The sequence below is a fragment of the Macrotis lagotis genome, chromosome 1 (genome assembly GCF_037893015.1).
Source record: "Macrotis lagotis isolate mMagLag1 chromosome 1, bilby.v1.9.chrom.fasta, whole genome shotgun sequence".
NCBI classification, from domain to species: Eukaryota; Metazoa; Chordata; class Mammalia; order Peramelemorphia; family Peramelidae; genus Macrotis; species Macrotis lagotis.
Genome location: NC_133658.1, coordinates 110,609,171 through 110,616,909, shown reverse-complemented (window position 1 = coordinate 110,616,909; position 7,739 = coordinate 110,609,171). Strand labels below are relative to the sequence as shown.

Sequence of the window (7,739 nt, the reverse complement as noted above, 5' to 3'; positions counted from 1 at the left end):
TTAATTCTTAATTCAAGTCCTTTTTTCTCTTTTGTTATACTGAAAGAGGCAGGCAATCACTCTGGCTTTCACTGATTGGCATATTGGTACTAGCCAAGCTTCTTTTGGTTACTTTGGGTTTTGATAGCTCAGAAGGTTCAGAATGGGTGTAAATAAACAACAATTTCTGTTCTGTCAAAAAATCCTGAGTCTTTCCCTCCCAATTTGATTTTTTTAAGATAAACTAGACAATCTTTTTCCTCATTTCTTACCTAGCCTTAAATTACTGAATAGGTGCTTGTCTCAGACATAGTGAGACCTAGGAAAGATCTTGGTTAAAAAGGCCAAGATCTCCCACAACATCTGGGATTAGAACTATGTCTTGCCACTGGACTCAAATAACCCTGGAAAAAGTGGTTGATGAGTTAGTACAGTTCTGTGTCACTTAAATTCAATTTACTTGCAAGTCAAGATTTCACCCTCTTAATGTCCTTGGTCCTCTTCAAGAATGTTGGACAAACAAGAAGGAAAGAGGAAGAGGTGCAGAATGTTGAACATGGAATCTGAAAGACTTGAATTTAAATTCTACTTCCAGTCTCAATTTTATTAGTAAAGTGAGAATAATGATAAATAACAGAATTGTTTTCAAGTTCAAATATGAGAATATATACAAATTACTACAAAAATATCAGGTCATGAATTTTTTTCCTTTAATTTAATTGTATTCCATATGTTTTAAAATATTGTCTTAATCCATTCTATTTAATATAATTATTATTTCTATGATTTTCTTTGAAAATTCTTTATTTACTGTTTTGTTAGACTCCATCTTTTGTTTATATTTTCTTATTGTTTATAATTTTATTGTATTATAATCTCAAAAGAATGTGTTTAATATTTCAGGTACCATACCTTTTTTTTAGGTTTGGTTTTTTTTTTTTGCAAGGCAATGGGGTTAAGTAGCCTGCCCTAGGCCACACGACTAGGTAATTATAAATGTCTGAGACTGGATTTGAACCCAGGTACTCCTGACTCCAGGGCTGGTGCTTTATCCACTGCACCACCTAGCCACCCCAGGTACCATACATTTTTACAAGAATTCTTAGAACCTTGTCTTAATTTCTATAAATGTACCATTGACAATAAAAAGGGGACCAGAGCCAAGATTAGAAAAAGCACTTAGCTAAGTTCTACCAACATTCCCCTCCACCAAACAACTTTAAAATAACAGCTCAGATCAAATTCTGGAATGACAGAGTCATAAAAGGTCAGAATAAAACATTCTTTTAGCCTAAAATAATTTAGGAAAGTCAGAAAGAAATCTGTGACATGAGGTTGGAAGCTGGTCCAGACCCACATATAGATGAAGTACCAGTGGTGAGACTGGGTAGTGGTGACAGAAACAGCTTTGGGAGCTCTCAAGTCAGAGATGGTAAGAAGACCTTGGAATGGGTCAGAAAGAGTTTATAGGGAAACTGTTGGACTGGCATTGCATGAAAGAATAGGTGGTGTTTAGCAAATCCATTACCTATACCCTTTTCTGACAATATAGGAAGAAATAGAAGAATGGATTAGAAATCATAATCTAACAATATGTTGTTTATAAGAAACACTTCAAAAAGAGAGACACAGAATTAAAATAAAGGTTTGGGTCAGAATCAATTATGCTTCAGAAGTAAAAAGAAAAAAGCAGGGATGGTAGCAATCATGATCTTACACAAAGCAAAAATAAAAATAGACTAATTAAAAGGGATAAGTAGGGAAAGTATATCTTGTTAAAAGGCACCTTAGACAATGAAGTTATATCAAAAGAAAATATTTATACACCAAATGGCATAAGATTCAAATTCTTTTTTAATGTTATTTATTTAAAGTAATGGGTTTAAATGACTTGCCCAAGGTCATGCAGCTAGGTAATTATTTAGTGCCTGAGGTCAGGTTAGAACTCAGGTCCTCCTGAGTCAGTATTCTATCTATTGTGCCACCTAGCTGTCCCAAGATTCAAATTCTTAAAGAAAAAGTTAAATGAATTGCAGAAGGAAATGGTAAATCTATACTAGAGGGGATCTCAACTTTCTCCTCTCAGAGCTAAATGAAATCTAACTATAAAATAAATAGGTAGTCAATGAGATGAATAGAATATTAGAAAAGTTAGATTTGATGAACTTCTAGAGAAAACTGACTGAGAAAAGAAATATACTTTTTTCTCAGCTTTGCATGGCACCTTCACAAAAACTGATTATATATTAGGGCATAAAGACCTCATAACCAAATGAAAAAAGCAGATATGTTAGACCATAATGCAATAAAATTATATTTAAAAGTAGGTCATGGGGCGGCTAGGTGGCGTAGTGGATAAATAACCTGCCTTGGAGTCAGGAGTACCTGGGTTCAAATCTGGTCTCAGACACTTGATAATTACCTAGTTGTGTGGCCTTGGGCAAGCCACTTAACCCCATTTGCCTTACAAAAAAAAAACTAAAAAAAATGTGGGTCATGGAGGTATAGATTAAAAATTAATTAGAAACTAAATAATCTAATCCTAAAGAATGAGTGGGTCATAAGACAATAATGGGGAGGGAGATTCAATAATTTCATTAAAGAATGACAACAATGAGACATTTCAAAGTTTATGGGATGCAATGAAAGCAATACTTAGGGGGAAATTTATATCTAAATGCAATAAAAGAAAAAATAAAGAATCAATGAATTGGGCTAGCAATTAAAAAAACCTAGAGGCAGAGTAGAGCTGGAAGTTGTTCTACCGCGGCGGCAGCCGTGGCGGCTGAGGAAGAGACAGAGGAAGATGGCAGATTTTTTGAAAGGATTACCCATCTACAACAAAAGCAATTTTAGTAGATTCCATGCTGATTCTGTGTGCAAAGCCTCGAACAGAAGGCCAACAGTCTATCTTCCCACAAGAGAATATCCATCGGAAACAGATAATCGTAACAGAAAAGACAAACATTCTTTTACGTTACCTTCATCAGCAATGGGACAAAAAAGAATGCTGCAAAGAAGAGAGATCAGGAACAAATAGAACTAGAAGGTGAGAGTTCAGCGCCCCCCCCCCCCCGAAAAATTGCCAGGACAGACAGCCAGGACATGAATGAAGACACTTAGGACACTCGCTTTTCCTCGACAACTTGTCTACAGGAGCTTCCTGTCTTGTTTCATCAGTGTGTAAGCCCCTTCCCTCTGCACTATGCAGCCCAAACCACTTCTGACTTCATAGGAGCCAGTGTATTTATTTTCATACTTTTTATTTATGTTGTAAAATGTATGGAGTGATGGTTAAAAGCAAGTCATCAGATGGTGTAGTGTAACATTGGTAGATGCTTTTAAAAAAAAAATACATGGTCACTTTTTTCCCCCCAGGTTTTACTAGATCTGTTACTTAATTAACTCGGAAGTAGCTGGGAAAGGTGGGAGCCAAGTCCAACCTTCTGTGTCTGGCCCCTCTAGGGCTGGGACATTGCTTAGTCCCAGGGTCTAGGGTGGGGGTGTGGTAACATTCGGCCTGAGCCTTCCAGGCCTTTCTCCACAAGCTTCTGGGACCTTGTGGAGCTCACTCTGTCTCCTCTCAGGGGCAGGGTCCATAGGAGGCCTTTGGATTTGCCTGCAGCTCCACCCTTAGCCTCAAAACCCTTGGGCCCCTCCCTGATAGAATTGGCCAGTTTAGAAGGCTCATGGTGGGCTTCTCTCAGGCCCCCTGGACCCTTGTCCAAGGCTGCATGTTTGGGCAGTATTGAGCGCCCCGTCTGCTTGGGTTACCATTCCAGGAAGCTGCAATTAACAACTTTTTTTTTAACTTTCTCCCCGACATCATTTTAATAAGGACTGGTGTGTTCAACTTCTCCAATCCAATAAAAGGATGTTTCTTAAAAAAAAAAACTAGAAAAAGAACAAATTAAAAATTCCCAATTAAACATTTAAATGAAAATTCTGAAAATCAAAGGAGAGATTAATAAAATTGAAAGTAAAAAAATTGAACTAACGAATAAAATTAAAAAGTTGGTTTTATAAAAAATTGATAAAATGTTGATTAGTTTTATTTTTAAAAATAGCATTAAACACCAATGAAGATAAAATTAAAACAATTATTAATTGTGTTGCCCAATTAGATGCCAGTAAAATTGACACTCTAAATAGATTACCTAAATATTTCCAAAAAAATACTTTCTTGATTAACAGAAGAAGAAATAGAATGCTTAAAAACCCCATCTTAGAAAAATAAATGGAACAAGCTACAAACAAGCCCTCTAATAAAAATTCTCCAGGACCAAATGGCTTTATTTCTTAAATATTTCTATCAAATATTTAAGGAAGAATTAATTTGAATACTATATAAAGTATTTGAAAAAATAAAGAAAGAATCCTACCATAATAATCTAATGTTTGACAAAACTAAAGATACAAACTTTGGGGAAAAGAACTTGACATTTAGGGGCAGCTAGGTGCGCAGTGGATAGAGCACTGGTCCTGGAGTCAGTAGTACCTGGGTTCAAATCGGCCTCAGACACTTAATAATGATCTAGCTGTGTGGCCTTGGGCAAGCCACTTAACCCCATTTGCCTTGAAAAAAACTAAAAAAAAAAAGAATTAAAAAAAGGAAAAAACATACCTGTCAGTATGATCAAATAAGAGATAGAGAGGAGTTCAGGAAATAGATAATTTTGAATACATGAAATTAAAAAGCTTTTGCACAAACAAAATATAGTAAAAATTAAGGAAAACAAGAAACTGGTGGGGAAAGTGATTATCCATCTCTCTGACAATGACCTTATTCCTCAAATTATTTAGGGAACTAACTATATCAAATTTACAAAAATTAGAGCCATTCTCTAGTTGATAAATGGTCAAAGGATATGAACAGTTTTCAGGAAAAGAAATCAAAGCTATCTATAGACACATGAAAAATGTACTAAGTCTTCTCTGATTAGAGAAATGAAAATTAAAACAACTCTTGAGATACTATCTCACATCTTTCAAAGTGGATAACATGACAGAAAAGGAAAATGACAAATGTTGAAGCCATACAGAAAAACTGGGACATCAATGCACTGTTGGTGGAGTTGTGAAGTAGTCTAACCATCCTGGAGAGCAATTTGGAACTATACCAAACTTCATGTCCTTTGACTTAGCAATACCACTTCTAGGTATGTATCCCAAAGAGATAAAAAATAAAGGGAAAGAGGACTATTTGTATAAAAATAGTTATAGCTTCTCTTTTTATGATGGCAAAGAATTAGGGGAGATTAGACATCTATTGGGGAATAGCTAAACAAGTTGTGGTATATTATTGTGATAGAATACTATTGTAGTATAAGAAATAAAAAAGAAATGAAGCAATCGAATATTATTGTGGTATACAAAATTTTTAAAGGATGGTTTTAGAAAAATCTGGGAATACTTGTATGAATTCATGCAAAGTGAAGTAAGCAGAACCAGGAGAACATTGTACATAGAAATAGCATTATTGTATGGAATACAATTCAGGCTATTCTGATCAAGACAATGATTCAAGACAATTCCAAAGGAACCATGATGGAAAATATCACCCAGCTCCAGAGAGAATTGATGAATTCTGAATGCAAATTGAAACATACTTTTTTACTTTATTTTTTTGCTTTTATTTTTGCATTGTGGCTAATATAGAAATGTTTTGCATGATTTCACATTTATAATCCTTATCAAATTGCTTGATTTCTCAAGAAGGATAGAAGGAAGGAAGGAGGAAATGTGGAATTCTAAAAATGTTTTTAAATTTTACATGGTTTTTTTTGGGGGGGGTTAGTTTTTGCAAGGCAATAGGGTTAAGCGGCTTGCCCAAGGCCACACAGCTAGATCATTATTAAGTGTCTGAGGCAGGATTTGAACTCAGGTACTCCTGCCTCCAGGGCCAGTGCTCTATCCACTGCACCACCTAGCTGACCCTTTTACATGTATTTTAAAAATATTTAACAAAATAAAATTAAAAGTAAGTATATTATTTCAGATTCTAAGAAGTTAAGCTATTTTGAGGGGTGGCTAGGTGGATAAAGCACTGGCCCTGGAGTCAGGAGTACCTGGGTTCAAATCCGGTAGCAGACACTTAATAATGACCTAGCTGTGTGGCCTTAGACAAGCCACTTAACCCCATTGCCTAGCAAAAAAAAAAAAAATTAAAATTAAAATTAAAAAAAAATGTTAAGCTATTTTGTTTGTTTTTTTTGTGGGGCAATGGGATTAAGTGATTTGGCCTGGGTCACATGGCCAGATTTGCCAGTGTTACATCCACTGTGACATCCTGCTGCAAGACTCAATTAAGTTTTTCTAACTCACTATTCTAATTCATGTGTCTTTTTTGCAGTTTTCTACATCCCACAATTGTCTTCTGTTTTATACGTATGATTAAGTTATTTAAATTATAAAATTTTTTTCTCTATCATAAACCCTGTAATATATTTTTTAAAAAGTACTGAGTACAGAAGCTTGTTTTGTCTGAAACAATCTGATTTCCATCTCTATCTTTAGTTACCATCACTCCACCTTTTCTCAGTCCAAATACAGATCCTATGATACTATCTATGCTACTGGAATCTTTTTTCCTCTTGGTAGTGAAAATAAATTTTTCACCTTGATGAATGAACTCCATTCTGTATTCAGCCAATATTTTATGATGAAGTGTTTTGATGTGTTTTTATAACTTGTTTTTAATATTAAAATAAGAAAAGGAGTAGTGTAAGCTAGTGAACAGCATATGTGTATTTATAAAGAACTGATAAACATATGGGACCCTCAGGACAGCCCACCAATTGGAAAACTTAGTTTAAAAATATCATCAGCTTATATTATAAGGTATCTATCAAATTAACTGGTAAACAAATAAGGTCACTAGCCACCAATCAAAACTTGGATTTAACCACTTAATGCCCATAACTGTAACTAAAAGAAACCTACTGAAGAACTCAGTCTTCAACCTGTTCCTGGGTCATAACTAGGACTGGCTCCAGTGTACCAAGCACCTTGGACTCTAGTATCTTGCCATTTGATTGAGGGGCAGCACAGGACTTGCCAGGTAACTGCCTCTCAGAGGGAGGTATATTGCCTCTAGTTGGACAGAGAAAAAATCTTGTCATTGAGTACTGGTACGAAACATGCTTACCTGAAAGTCCTAGGAATCTGATTAGTAGTTAATTCCTGGTATTTGTATTTTCTAATAGATAACTACAAATTACTATTAGTATTCTATTGGTTAATAGTGTATGATAGAACGCATTGAAAAGTCTAATTAGTGTTTCCACCACATTAGTTAGTAAACCAGTTTTGCAGTACACACTTCCCCGTGAATCCTATAAGCAAGGATGGTTCAGGTTCTTCAGTCCTCATTTACCAATTCTTTTTAATAACTCAATTCCAATAAATTTCACAAATATTTATGAAAATTATAATTAGAAAACAAAACATAAATGGACTTTACCTATATCACTCAAATTTTATATTTTTACCTTCCTTTCTTTGATCTTCCTTTTATATTTCCACATGGTTACCCTTCTCTTTGTTTCCAAGATGATCCTTAGATAAGGTGCCTCTTATAAGGAACAATATGCTTGTTTCATCCTTTCAAGCATGAAAATAATGGCTAATTACCAAGACTTTCTACAATTCCTCTTTTCTTTTTTGTTTTTATACCCTTATTGTTCAGTGATCCCATCAAGTCCCAAAGATATAATGATCATCTCTATGTAGGTAATTTTCTCTATGTAGATTATTTTCTA

The 7,739-nt window shown here is 34.8% G+C and overlaps 1 pseudogene; it reads left to right on the top strand.

Annotated features, from left to right (window-relative positions):
* Positions 1–2,774: 2,774 nt before the first annotated feature.
* LOC141514014 (DET1- and DDB1-associated protein 1 pseudogene) lies at positions 2,775–3,102 on the top strand (annotated as a pseudogene).
* The last annotated feature ends 4,637 nt before the right edge of the window (positions 3,103–7,739 follow it).